The following is a 14,713-nucleotide window of genomic DNA, read 5'->3' on the forward strand; positions in this document are numbered from 1 at the left end:
AGAAGTACAGGAAGGATCATGGAGAAAGCTAGGGAGTTCCAGAAGAACATCTACTTCTGCTTCATTGACTATGCTAAAGCCTCTGATTGTGTGGAGCACAACAAACTGTGGCAAGTTCTTAAAAAGATGGGAATACCAGAGCATCTTATTTGTCTCTTGAGAAATTTATATGCAGGTCAAGAAGCAACAGTGAGAACTGAACATGGAATCACTAATTGGTTCAAAATTGAGAAAGGAGTTCGGCAAGGCTGTATACTGTCGCCTTGCCTATTTGTATGCGGAGCACATCATGAGAAAGGCAGGATTAGAGGAGTCACAAATTGGAATCAAGATTGCAAGGAGAAATATCAACAAGCTCAGATATGCAGATGATACCACTCTAATGGCAGAAAGTGAAGAGGAACTAAAGAGCCTGTTGATGCAGGTGAAGGAGGAGAGTACAAAAGTTGGTTTGAAATTCAACATCAAGAAAACGAAGATCATGGCATCCGGCCCTCTCAATTCCTGGCAAATAGATGGGGAAGAAATTGAGATAGTGACAGGTTTTATTTTCCTGGGCTCCAAGATCACTGCAGATGGGGACTGCAGCAAAGAAATTAAAAGACTCTTGCTCCTGGGGAGGAAAGCTATGGTAAATCTAGACAGCATTCTAAAAAGCAGAGACATCACCCTGCCAACAAAAGTGCGTTTAGTCAAGGCTATGGTATTCCCAGTTGCATGTATGGCTGCGAAAGTTGGACCATAAGGAAGGCCGAGTGTCAAAGAATTGAGGCTTTTGAACTCTGGTGCTGGAGAAGACTCTTGCAAGTCCCTTGGACTGCAAGGCGAACAAACTGGTCAATCCTAGAGGAGATCAGCCCTGACTGCTCCTTAGAAGGCCAGACCCTGAAGATGAAACTCAAATACTTTGGCCACCTCATGAGAAGGAAGGACTCCCTGGAGAAGAGCCTAATGGTGGGATTGATTGAAGGCAAAAGAAGAAGGGGACGACAGAGAATGAGGTGGCTGGATGGAGTCACTGAAGCAGTAGGTGCAAACTTAAATGGACTCTGGGGAATGGTAGAGGACAGGAAGGCCTGGAGCAGGGGTAGTCAAACTGCGGCCCTCCAGATGTCCATGGCAGATGTCCATTTTTCTAATGATCATTTTAAAAATGTCCTCCTTGGGTTAAAATTGCTGCCACTGTCAGTTGCACTCCCTTGTCTACAATGAATGGCCTTATATGACCAAATCTGATTAGCTACCTGATGCTATGATGACAGTTCTTCACCGTATGGTCCCTGACTATAAGGGATCACCCATGGGACTAGTCTGGTCTAGACAGGAAAAGGACAGCTGAAGGTGAAAAAAGACACAGAACAAGGATGAAATGTGAATATTATTTTAGAGACAGAAATTTCAGCTCCAATAATTAAATCCAAAATTAAGAGTGGGGCATATTTAGTACAACCCTAATATACTAGAAATATAATCCTTTTCAGATTGCTTGTGTTTATAGTTCTATTTCCTTAACATTGGTAGTATTCCTTAACCCTGAACTCTTCCTGATATCACAGTTGACATAACTACTGTTAGTAACAATTGTAATAACTTGTCTGTATATACATTTCGGACAACACATGGTGGCATTTCCGATATATTGCAAATGTGTATATGGAGCTTTAAACACAAAACCCCCAGGACCCCACAAATACAAATCTGCCAAATGTCACTGTACCCTTCTCTAAACAGAGCAGTTGTATATTCAACCTTGTGATTACTTATTGTTTTGGTTGTCCCCAGGCCATACACATAAATGACCTTATGCAGCCAACTTCAGACTTGATTAATTCACTGATCAACATTTTGGGAATCTGAACATTTGTATGGTTTGTGACTGATACTTGAAAAATGCTTAAAGCTTACTCAGTAAAGATAAATACCCTTTCCCATTAATCTGGAATTACCAGCCCTCTTTCAAGAAAGCAAATCAAGAGCATGCAATTTCTGTTCCTTTCCTCCTTTTTTATTCATTTAGAATCTTACAACACACTATGGGAAATGTGACAGGGAATGTGGGGAATGTGCATATAGAATAAAGCACAGGTAAACCAATATCACAAAGGAAAAACAAAGTAGCAAGCAGGAGAACTATCATAATGCAAATACATTTCAAAAGGGGAGATTCTGTGATTAGAGAAGAAGTGTTCAGAAAGACTAGGAACAACAGTTATACAGTATAAAGAAATCCTCTTTTTGGCATTTTGGCTGATGTATCTGCTGCATAATTTTGTCTATGAAAAGGTGGCCCTAGATTCTCACACATCAGGTGAACATTTGTGATAGCACTGCAGATTTACAATATGTTGCTGCTAGTATTCTGGCTAGCTATGGTGTAGTGCAGTGGTCCCCAACCTTTATTAGGCTGGGGACCGGCAGGGCATTGGGCCGCGCCCGCGGGGACCGCGCCCGCGCAGGCCACGCCCACGCATCGGGCCGCGCCCGCAGGCCGCGCCCGCGAGCCACGCCCGCGGATCGGGCCGCGCCCGCGGATCGGGCCGCGCCCGCGGGCCACGGCCACGCATCGGGCCGCGCCCGCGGGCCGCGCCCGCGAGCCATGCCCGCGGATCGGGCCGCACCCGCGGGCCACGCCCGCGGATCGGGCCGCGTGGGCGCGGCCTGCACGGGCGCGGCCCGGCCCTGATTCCCTCTCCCCGCCCTCCCCACAGTAAGAAGCTTCCCGGGCCGCAAGCTTGCGGCCTGGGAAGTTTTTTACTGCGGTGGGGGGGGCGGGGAGAGGGAGCTGCGGCCCAGCGCCATGGCCTTTGCGGCCCGGCGCCGGGCCGCGGCCCGCAGGTTGGGGACCACTGGTGTAGTGGTTAGGAGTGTGGAGTTCTAATCTGGTGAGCCAGGTTTGATTCTGCGCTCCTCCAGATGCAGCCAGCTGGGTGACCTTAGGTTTAACACAGCACTGATAAAGCTGTTCTGACCGAGCAGTAATATCAGGACTCTCCCAGCCTCACCAACCTCACAGTTTGTCTGTTGTGGGGAGAGGAAAGGGAAAGCGATCGTAAGCTGCTTTGAGACTCCTTCTGGTAGAGAAAATGAAGTTAGTGGAAGGTCAACTGATTTGAACTTTCCACAAGTGGTCCAGCTGTTTGTGGCAGATCATGAACAGACACACTTCCAGATCAAATATCTTTGCTCAATTGAAATATTTAACAAATTTCAAAGCAACATAATTTGGAGGGCATATAGAAGTACATTCAGGGGAGGTCACCTATGACTTTAATGTCTCTAGGTTGCACAGGATTCATGCTATACACTCCTAAACTTTCAGAAACAGCCTGTCAAAATGACAGGAGGTCATTCTGACAGTTACAGGTTCAGGAAGTTCAAGAGTATATCAAATGGATCCTGTGCAAACTAAATTCAAAGGGGAGCTCTAGCTGACTCTCCTCTACCAGCCCTACAAGTTTGGTGAGGATTGGATTTATGTGGTCCAAGTTACACATCCCCTCTCAAGGAAGGTCCCCCAAAAACAGTGCTTTCTTGGGAAACAATAGCCTGGGGGCCCTTTTGAGGGGCTGTAAATCTAACTCCTTAATTCTGGTTCTCGCCAAACTTGTAGGACAGGTATAAGAGAGCCTTTTAGTAATTTCCTACAATACTGCTCTCTCTAGTTTGCACAGAATCCATCCTATAGTCACAAACCTCAAAAATTGCAACAGTTTGTTTAGCCCCTAAAAGGTTGTGGCCATGTTTCATAAACCATCACACCACAAACCAAACTCTGTTTTCATAGTTCATACCCATCCCTGCAGTGTGAGAAAGTGTTTATTAGGAAGATGCAGAGATGGCAGAGCAGTGAATGTTGGGTTCTGTGTTCACTGTAGAAAATATGGTGCATGCTATAGTCACCATTTTAAGGAACTGAAGAACTGAGACAAATTGAGGTGATCATAGAATCATAAAATCATAGAATAATAGAATCATAGAATCATAGAGTTGGAAGGGGCCATACAGGCCATCTAGTCCAACCCCCTGCTCAACGCAGGATCAGCCCTAAGCATCCTAAAGCATCCAAGAAAAGTGTGCATCCAACCTTTGCTTGAAGACTGCCAGTGAGGGGGAGCTTACCACCTCCTTAGGCAGCCTATTCCACTGCTGAACTACTCTGACTGTGAAAAATTTTTTCCTGATATCTAGCCTATATCGTTGTACTTGAAGTTTAAACCCATTACTGCGTGTCCTCTCCTCTGCAGCCAACAGAAACAGCATCCTGCCCTCCTCCAAGTGACAACCTTTCAAATACTTAAAGAGGGCTATCATGTCCCCTCTCAACCTCCTTTTCTCCAGGCTGAACATTCCCAAGTCCCTCAACCTATCTTCATAGGGCTTGGTCCCTTGGCCCCAGATCATCTTCGTCGCTCTCCTCTGTACCCTTTCAATTTTATCTACGTCCTTCTTGAAGTGAGGCCTCCAGAACTGCACACAGTACTCCAGGTGTAGTCTGACCAGTGCCGTATACAAGGGGACTATGACATCTTGTGATTTTGATGTGATGCCCCTGTTGATACAGCCCAAAAGGGCATTCGCCTTTTTTACCGCTGCATCACACTGCCTGCTCATGTTTAGTTTTGCAATCCACAAGTACCCCAAGGTCTCGTTCACACACAGTGTTACCTAGAAGCGTATCCCCCATCCAGTAGACATGTTTTTCATTTTTCTGACCCAGATGCAGAACTTTACATTTATCTTTATTAAATTGCATCTTGTTCTCATTTGCCCATTTTTCCATTGTGTTCAGATCTCGTTGAACTCTGTCTCTATCTTCCGGAGTATTTGCCAGTCCGCCCAATTTGGTGTCATCTGCAAACTTGATGAGTAGTCCCTCCACCTCCTTATCTAGATCATTAATAAATATGTTAAAAAGTACCGGGCCGAGCACCGAGCCCTGAGGTACCCCGCTACTTACCTCTCTCCAGTCTGATGAAACACCATTGACAACAACTCTTTGAGTGCGGTTCTCTAACCAATTCCCTATCCACTTAACTATCTGAAAATCCAGATTGCAGTCCTTCAACTTATCCATCAGAACATCATGGGGAACCTTGTCAAAAGCTTTACTAAAATCCAAGTAAACGACATCAACCGAATTTCCCCGATCCAGCAAACCTGTTACTTGGTCAAAAAAGGAAACCAGGTTGGTCTGGCAGGACCTGTTGGAGACAAATCCATGCTGACTACCTTGGATCACCAAATTGTCCTCCAGATGTTTGCAGATTGCTCCCTTTAATATCTGCTCCATTATCTTCCCCACAACAGAGGTCAGACTCACTGGTCTGTAGTTTCCCGGGTCATCCTTCCTCCCTTTTTTGAAGATCGGAATAACGTTTGCTCTCTTCCAGTCCTCCGGGACATCTCCAGTCCTTAAAGAGGTTCTGAAGATGATGGACAAGGGCTGTGAAAGTTCTCTGGAAAGTTCTTTGAGTACTCTCGGGTGCATTTCATCGGACCAGGGGATTTGAACTCATCCAGTGCAGCTAAATACCTCTCGACAACCTCTCTATCCATGTTAACCTGCCACCCAGACACTATCCTTTGGCTATGGCCATCTCTAGATGTGCCTAAACACTTTGACCTGTGAGAAAAAACAGATGTAAAATAGGCACTAAGCCTTTCTGCTTTCTCTGCATCTTCCGCTAGAGTTTGTCCATCCGCACCCGACAGTGGGCCTATTGCCTCCTTTACTTTACGTTTGCTCCTCACATAACTGAAAAATCTTTTCTTGTTACAATGGGCTTCCCTGGCCAATCTTAGCTCACTCTCAGCTTTGGCCTTTCTGATGATTGATCTACAGTGCCTAGTAACCTGTAGGTACTCTTCTTTAGAGCTCTGTCCTTCCCTCCATTTCCTGAACATTGTCCTTTTCTTTCTTAGTTCCTCTTGAAGTTATCTGTTCATCCAAATAGGCTTCTTAGAGCTCCTGCAGTGTTTTCGTCTTTCTGGGATAGTCATTGATTGAGCATGCAATAGCTCTTGTTTGAGTAGCGCCCACCCTTCACATGCTCCCTCGTCCATGGTATGACACTCTTCATGTCTCTGAGTTTATTCAAGTTTGCCCTACGAAAATCCAACATCTGCGTCTGGCTACAAGCTTCCTTGGCTCCCCATCTCAAAAGGAATTCTATGAGGACATGGTCACTCCCCCCTAGGGTCCCCACCTTCTTCACCTCATCCACCGCCTGTTGGTCAGTATTAAGTCCAGTATGGCTGAACCTCTTGTGGGTTCATCTACCATTTGATGAATGAAATTGTCAGTCAGGCAGGTTAGAAACTTGCATGACTGAGGACGCTTCGCAGAGTTTGTTTCCCAGCACACATCTGGGAAATTGAAGTCACCCATGATGACAAGGTCCTGCCGCTTGGATATTTTCTCAAGCTGCTCACAAAGTGCAGCATCCACATCATCTCGTTGGTCAGGTGGTCGGTAGCAGACACCAACCACCAGACTGTTTGTTTTTCCCTCGCTTATTTTCACCCAGATGCTTTCCACTGTAGATATGCTCTCCTTCACTAGAATTTCCTGACAGGTAAGCCCTTTCCTCACATACAGTGCCACTCCTCCACCTCTTCGATCTATTCTGTTTTTTCTGAACAGTTCATATCCATCCACCATTACATTCCAGTCATGAGAATCATTCCACTAAGTTTCTGTGATGCCTACTAGATCATACCTTTCCATCAGCATGAGAAGTTCCAGCTCTTCCTTTTTATTGCCCATGCTTCGGGCATTAGTATAAAGACATCTGAATCCTTTTACTTTAGGTTCCCTATGAGCTGGCCTTGCCGGTTGGGCTGCCTCCGATCGTTTTTCTTCCATACACTCCCTATGTTGAACGTCTCCTTCCCCTTGTGGCTTTAGTTTAAAGCTCTCCTGATGAATCTCCCCAGGTTCCTGCCAAACACATTCTTCCCCAGTTTCGATAAGTGCAGTCCATCAGGTGCTAGTAGGCCTTCCTCAAGAAAGCCTATCCCATGGTCCCAGAAACCAAATCTCTCCTGCCGGCACCAACTACGCAGCCAGTGATTCACCTCCATTATCTTCCTCTCCCGACGTATTCCTCTTCCCTTGACAGGCAAGATTGAAGAGAATACCACTTGTGCCCCCATTTGCTTGAGCTTCCTCCCCAGATCTTGATAGTCTTTTTTAATAGGAGCGATGGTATTCAGGGACATGTCATTTGTTCCCACATGGACCATCACAAATGGGTAGCGATCCGTAGATTTGAGGAGTTTCGGCAGCCATTCTGAAACTTCTTTAATTTTCGCCCCTGGCATGCAACACACCTCTCGGGTTAGGGGGTCGGGCCCAGCCACATGGCGATCCATTCCTCTTAGCAGGGAGTCTCCAATTACCAGTACTCTCCTTTTTTTTCTTCTCAACTCCATTTCCTTCTGTTCCCGTGGCCTCTTCCCTTTGTCTTAGACTTTGTTTTGGGACCTCTTCCCTTGTTGACCCTTGCACCTCCTCTGTAAGGGCCTGAAATCTATTCTGGAGCTCCAAAGGCCCTGAGAACTGTCTCGCTCTTCGCCGTTGAGTCTTTTTCCAAACTGTCTGTAGAGGCTCCCTATTGTGGTCAATCTCCTTATCCTCTTCAGGACTGGTTGTATTCTCTTTATTCTGAGTTGAAGGGCTCTGGTCTATGAACTCCTCCCCTTTGTTACTTTGGGTCAGAGTAATAATTCTGTTTTCTAATTCCCTAATCTTTTCCTCCAAAAATCTTACCATCTTACACTTGATAAAGAAGTTCTAAACCTACTGAGGAATTAAAAACCCAGTAAGTCTCCAGGTCCTGATGTTATACACTCAACAATTCTTCAGGAACTCATATGTGAGATGGTTCATCTACTAATCCATACATGTATAAATTATCATTACATTCAACCACTATATCAGAAGACTGAAGACTAGGAAACATTATACTGACTAAAAATTAAGCCCGCTGTAGAAGAAATACAGCGTGCGCTAGGGAATTGGGAGGAAGAACGTAGGAAAGAAGGTAGAAGAGGGAAGGATGGATGGGAGGGAAAAGGGGGGGCAAGGGGTGGGTGAAGGATGGATAAAAGGGAGAAAGAAAGGAAGGGAGAAAGGAAGAAAGGCAGAAAGCCCGCAATGAAGCTTTCAATCAGTAGCTCAGTTGTTGGACCTTCAGAGGAACTGAGTGGCTGGACTACAAGGACTACTGGTCTGATACAAGATGGCTCTTCTTTTCATTTCACATTTTTGAGTCACAATATTTCATCAGAACTGGATAATCCATATAATTCCCATATTTTGATCTCCTTTTCCCATCTTTTCTTTCTTTGGCTTCATCATGATTTCACAAGGATACCAAGTATTCAGTCAAACTATATTTGGATTCATGCATGGGTTGCATATGGGAGTATTTAGTTAGTCCTGGAGGAATTGTGGCTGATATTATTTTAATGACTGCAGCAGGAGTAAGGTGACCTCTCCCAGATCAATACCATAGTTTGCAAAGATGCCTTTATTTTTTTTCTTCCACAAAAGCTGGGAGGCAGCATCTGTCTAAGAACACAGGTAAAGAAACTTTGTGTAGTTTAGACAGCTGTCTCTGTCCTCTGCTGAGAGTAGCTATAGCTTATGGCAGCAGCAACAATCATGCAGAGAGGTAGTTAAAGCAGGATCTGCCAAGACCCAGGGGCTTTTTGCACGGCTTCAAAATCGCACAATGGTTGCTAATTGGAAACGCTATTGATTTGCCTTAATGCACGACGTCGTAGACAATCTGCAACACTCCTGAAACCGATCAGCAAAAAGCGCTTCGTTGTAGCGCTTTCAGGGGAATCCCAAAAAGTGGATTCACCCTCCGGAAAGCGCTACACTCTTGCAAACAATCTGTAACACTAGCGATAAAGACCTGTGCATTAACATTGTTGTGGTTTCTTCAAAGTCCCTCCTCCTGAGCCTGTCCTCCAAACTTCCGGTGAAGCGATCGCCATTTTTTTTTCTCCGAGCGAGCGGGGATAAACGCACCAGCGAGCCTCTTTCAGTTTAGAGGCTTGCCTGGCTTCAGTCCCTCCCCTTCAGTCACTAAGCACACACATTTAACACAGTCATTCAGCCAAAAATCGGCCCGTGAGAGGGGGGGAGGGGGGATTTTTTTTTTCCACTCCGAGGCAGCGTGGCCACGATCAAATGACAGCTCAAACAGAGGCTTCCCCGGCTTCAGTCCCTCCCCTTCAGTCACTAAGCACACACATTTAACACAGTCATTCAGCCGAAAATCGGCCCGTGAGAGGGGGGGAGGGGATTTTTTTTTCCACTCCGAGGCAGCGTGGCCACGATCAAATGACAGCTCAAACATAGGCTTCCCCGGCTTCAGTCCCTCCCCTTCAGTCACTAAGCACACACATTTAACACAGTCATTCAGCCGAAAATCGGGCCCGTGAGAGGGGGGGGAGGGGGGATTTTTTTCTTTTCACTCGAGGCAGCGTGGCCACGATCATACGATCAAACGACAGCTCAAACACATTAGGCAGCTGGATGGGTCTCTCCGTTGCAACGAATCTACACAGATTCGTTACAATGGGTGTGTTTTTTTTTTTTTAAAAACCTTTCTTAAAGGGAAAGGGGCTGTTTGGGAGCATGCTAACGGCTGCCCATTGGCTGCTTGACGGCCAGGGGCGGGACGAGCTCGGCAATAGCGCTTCCTTTCTAGCGATTTCTGCCGAGACCGGAAGCCTGTGGGAAACGCTACAAAACGCAACTGGATACCACTACAAAGGCAGGTATGCATAACGACGAATTCCACTATTTTAAATGGCGATTTTTCATTCAGTGACCAATTTGCAACAAAGATCCCGGTGCGTAAAGCCCCCCAGAGTGACAACTTTAATAAGTATTTAGCAGAAGAAGATTCAATGACAGCAGCAAGTATGACAGCTTTGCTCCTCTTTGGCATGGAAGCCATTTTACTTATGCCTAATGGAGAAATGGATTAAGAAGAATGAAGAGAAGACTCTTCCATTTAGCAGCCATGCTTCATGCAAGTGTGTGTGATATGACAGTGGTAGAGCAGGTGCCTTGTATGTTTCATGCTTGTTCCCTGGCATTTCAAATTTAAAAGGGAATTTTGAATAGCAAAGTCAGCAAAACTCTCTTATTAAAACCCTCAAGGGCAGCTGTCAGTCAGAGCAGATCCTACTGGGCCAGATGAATCAAGATGGGGCTCAGCTTAAATTGTATCTTTATGTTATATTTTTAAAACTCAGAGGATGTACCTGATCTCTTTGCAATAATCTTGCCAAAGTCAATTAGACAACCTCTGAGTAAATGGAGAATTGCAGCCACTTTTAAAGTTCTTTCTTTTTCTTTTCTTTTAATGCTGGCATGTCTCACTCAGTAAAATGCTAACACTAAACAAAAATATGAAATATAAGAAAAGCTTGATTTAGTTAGAGCTTGACTTTGGTTTTTTGCTTCAGATATTCAGTTCAAATCAAATCTATTTTAATACAGCACTGCAGCCAGTTCAATGATATGGCCAACATTTTACCAACTCCCTGACACACGTTTTTGATAGTGTCGTTAATTTCTTGGCTAAAAGTGCCATATTTTCTGCTTCTGTTTTGCATGAGAAAATCCCAGGAGCACTGTCAACCTCCAAGTGAGACTTGGAGCACTCTCAGAATTATAACAGGTCTGTAAACTAAATAGATCAGTTCTCCAAATTCTGCTGCATCCCAACATCTCCATGAATTTCCCAACCCAGAGTTGGCAATGCTAAACCAACTCACAGCATTTTTCTCAGAGAAGATGGTGCTGCAAGTATAAAAGGAACTACTTCTGTGCTCATTAATTCTAATATGACAGTCACACACACACATGCCAGATCCTTCCCTACACTCAAAGACAAGTCTAGCCGATTCTAACGATGTCCTAATAATTAACCCTCATTTTGCCCTTTGTTTCCTCAGAGATGCAATACTGGCAGAAAAATCTATGTGGGGCAAAAGTCTGTCATAAAGATCTTTTCCTCCCTTAATCCACCCCATCCTCCTTACTGGAACTAACAAAAACTGGTTTTCAAATGATACCTCATTATTCTAAAAACATAGCCTTTCTAAATGTTTAACAGATCCACCCTGAGGGTTCTAGTGGGAAGCTTCCTATGGGCTTCAGTGGGGTCTGGACTAATCCCACAGACCACCCTCTCTATGTATTTAAATTCCTGGTGGACCAACTAAGCAGGAGCATTAAAAATGGGAACTCAGCACTAAGAGATTAACAACCCTTCCCTTGGACTCACCTTTCCTCTTGAGGCTTTCCCGGGCTTTCCATTGCTGTTGAAATGCTCAACTTTTATGTTCCAGCTAGGAAAGAAACCAAAGACACTCTCATTCTTTTCCTGGAGTGTGCTAAGACAGCCCTGCCTGAAAAGACTGTTTAATGCATTGTTACAAACCCTCACAGCCTCTTTCAGACAAGCTCCTTTGAGATCGTGCAGTGGAGGCAGAATGCTAGCTGTCTGCACTTTGCTTTCTGCTGGAAGATTCAAAAATTAAGAAAAAAAATAACAGCTGAGAAGTAAGAAAAGAAAGAACTTCTGTGTCTTCCATTCAGAAAGAAAACAACACTGGCACCTGAACTGTCTGCGTGGGATTTTGTCCTATTCTTTTGTGCCAGTTCTCAAGACAACACAAAACTGTTCAAGCTCTTGGGCCTATTGAAAGTCTTCCAGAGCAAATGAAGACACAACACTGGAAAGACTCCCATTGTCTTCTTTGGGTTATGATCCATTGTTCAGCGCCATCAAAGGAATAAAAAGCATCAACTAAAGTACAACTCAGATGAAGAATTAAGTATAGACTACAATACATGGGCAAGTTGAGCATGGGGAGTACACTGCAGATTCCTCCATTCCTTTCTGAATGCTTAGAGACTTATATGAACATACTTTTTACATATAAAGCTGTCATATTCTGAATCAAAGCACCAAGGAGCCGAATGGGGCATTTCTTGTCCCTGCTGGGATGCCATAGGTGGGGAGGAGCCAGGCCTGGAAGGCCTGGCATGGCTGCTGATGGCACATGTGGGGGGGAAAGGGAACATGGAAATATTTGTGTTTCCTTTTCGTGGGGCAACAGAGGACCTAAAACTGGCCAGGGCTGGGAGGGGGCCAGGCTGGTGCCAACGTCATGTGGATGCAGGGATTAACCCCATGTCAATACAACCACCAGCTCAGCCTTTTCCACCCATGTGGAATCGGTATTACTGTCTCATGAATTAATATTAATAAGTCTCTGACTATATACATGCTGTCACCCCATTTCTCAACCCACTGTTGGGAAATGTAGTGGCAAGATTAAATGTAAATAAATAGCAAAGAGTCATCTGGATACATAAGGTACAATCCAGAAAAAAGTGACATGACTCAATGACAAAACCATAATTATCATTATGTATGCCTAGTTTGTTGTGAACTATTCTCATGGCAAAATAAAAGTCCAAGCTGGATTTATTCTAGCCTTGTCACATCAACTTCCAATGGTATGAATTTGTCTCGGTAGTCTTTACTGATCTTCTGCACTTTTCAAGAAAATATCTTGAAAAAAAACCAGAGTTAAAAGGAACCATGGCCTCACAGAGTGCCCCGAAAAATAAATGAGATTCAACTAAAATAGATGTGTTCACTATGTTTTTGCAATATGGCCAATATTCTTCGAGCAAAAGAACCATTATCTATCATCACGATTTCTAATAACTGGTAGTGCTTCTCTATAGTAAAGCAAGAGCTATATCTGAAGAAATATCCACGCTGGTCTGGGTTCCTCTTGGATATAATTAAAGACAGAATGAAACCTTGGAAGATTTGGGTGCCCTGGTTACAAACATAGCTCAAGGAGGTGTTTGGAATGAAGGAAATGGTGGCGCTTCTTCAATTTCCCATGAATATCATATGCACTGCTTGCAGCACATGTTGTGTTGAATCACCACATTCTTTAGCGGTGGGCACAGATGTGGGCTTGATCTGACAGATCAGGGTCTTTGGGGTCAAGCAGGACTAAATTGGGGGCAGATGATTTCAAAGATCCAGTTTGTTTTTAGAAACAAAAAAAAGACACTTAAAAATGTTTCTATTATGAGTTCAAGAAAGAAAATAACACATTGGTTTAGCTTCCTTCAGGACAATTGATAATGTCTATGGGATAATGACTGTCCCCCCCCCCTCCACAAACAATTTAGGCAGGATTCTAGATCACATTTACTCATATTGTAAGACCTGCTCTTTGACATTATATCATGCATTTATTTAATGTTTTATTGTTTTCACTGGTATCAGACTCAGCTTCTTTAAGTTTTTTAATGATAAATGAAGTTTTTCTATTGTAAACAAAAATATATGTAGTCCCATCACATGACATATCTGTAGTGCTAAATAGAGGTGCATTCATATTGCTTTCCTGATCCATCTAAGAACAATTTATACATAGAAGCAGGATTCCATATGTGTATTCCTAATTAGAAAAAGAAATCAGAGAAGCAAATGGATGTTACATACTGTCCATCTTCCAGATCTTACAAACTGGTCTGCTCGTACAGAGCCCTCTAAAAATTATAAACTCTGTTAAACTGCTGTTTGGGTGGAAAGCCGGATTCAGATTCCCCAGTCCCTCTTCCCTATCAAGCAGACAACTGGCATGATTTTTTCTTCTTGAAAAGAATATATGTATGCAACATTGTTATGTGCATGTTGTATGCATTTTGGTGGAGTCTAAATGTAATTAATTACTCTTCAAGCCATTTTCAGCTCTTCCCCTGCTATTGAGGTGCACACACAGGGCCAGTCCAAAGATTTTTAGCACCCTGATTTTGCCCTGGTCCCCTGCCATGCAGGTAGGAAGCCACCTTTAATGGAACTGGGGCTTGCCATTTCTTCCCTGCCATTGCAGAAAGGCACTGGAACCTGCTGCTGCTGCAACCCGCACATGTCAGTCTAGTGATTATGGAAGAACCCACCTGCTGCCCAGGTGTATCCACATGACTTGCAATTGTGCAGCACATACTGCAGACTGTTGATGCATCATGAAATGCAATACCACCACCACCACACACAAGCATGCCAATCCCAAGCTAGTCATAGGGTTGCCAGACCCTCCAGTAGAGGCACAGGTCCCCCACTGCCAGGCCTCATTGTCAAACCATTGATCAGTTGACCAGTGGTGGGGACTTACCCTCCCCCAAAGAGGGAGATCCATCCAACATGCAAAAATGTGTGCCCACAAGACCTAGAAGTGACACCATCACATCTGGGTCATCAGGATGATGCTCTAGTAGTTGGGCAAAAATGCCATGGTTGAGGCCAAATTTACCATAGAGTTTTTGCCTAAATACCAGAGCATTGCCCCCAGTCTCAGAAGTGATGACATCATATCCGGGTCATGTGGTTAGTGATGTAGACGTGTCACTGCACGTTGGACAGGGCTCCCTGTGGCTCCCAGTAAGTCCTCCCCATCCCCTGCCAGTTCCCAGGAGGGACTTGGCATCCTAGGTGGCAATGGGGGGGGGTGATCCTGGACATCACCTGTGTAGGGAATAGTCCAGTTACTGCAGATAGCCTAGCTAATAAGTATTACGGCCTTTTAGTATCACTCTGCCAATGGCACAATGTATATATTTTATAACTATAATGTAAAAAATATA

At 44.5% G+C, this 14,713-nt stretch overlaps 1 long non-coding RNA gene across 1 annotated transcript in view; it reads right to left on the reverse strand.

Moving 5' to 3' along the window:
* Positions 1–14,713, reverse strand: part of LOC143835716 (uncharacterized) — a 61,089-nt gene that overhangs the window by 14,889 nt on the left and 31,487 nt on the right. The window contains exon 6 of the long non-coding RNA XR_013230324.1: positions 11,319–11,382. This is a non-coding gene — a long non-coding RNA (uncharacterized LOC143835716). The remainder of the gene's footprint in view (positions 1–11,318; positions 11,383–14,713) is intronic.

This window comes from Paroedura picta, chromosome 4 (genome assembly GCF_049243985.1).
Source record: "Paroedura picta isolate Pp20150507F chromosome 4, Ppicta_v3.0, whole genome shotgun sequence".
Classification (NCBI taxonomy): domain Eukaryota; kingdom Metazoa; phylum Chordata; class Lepidosauria; order Squamata; family Gekkonidae; genus Paroedura; species Paroedura picta.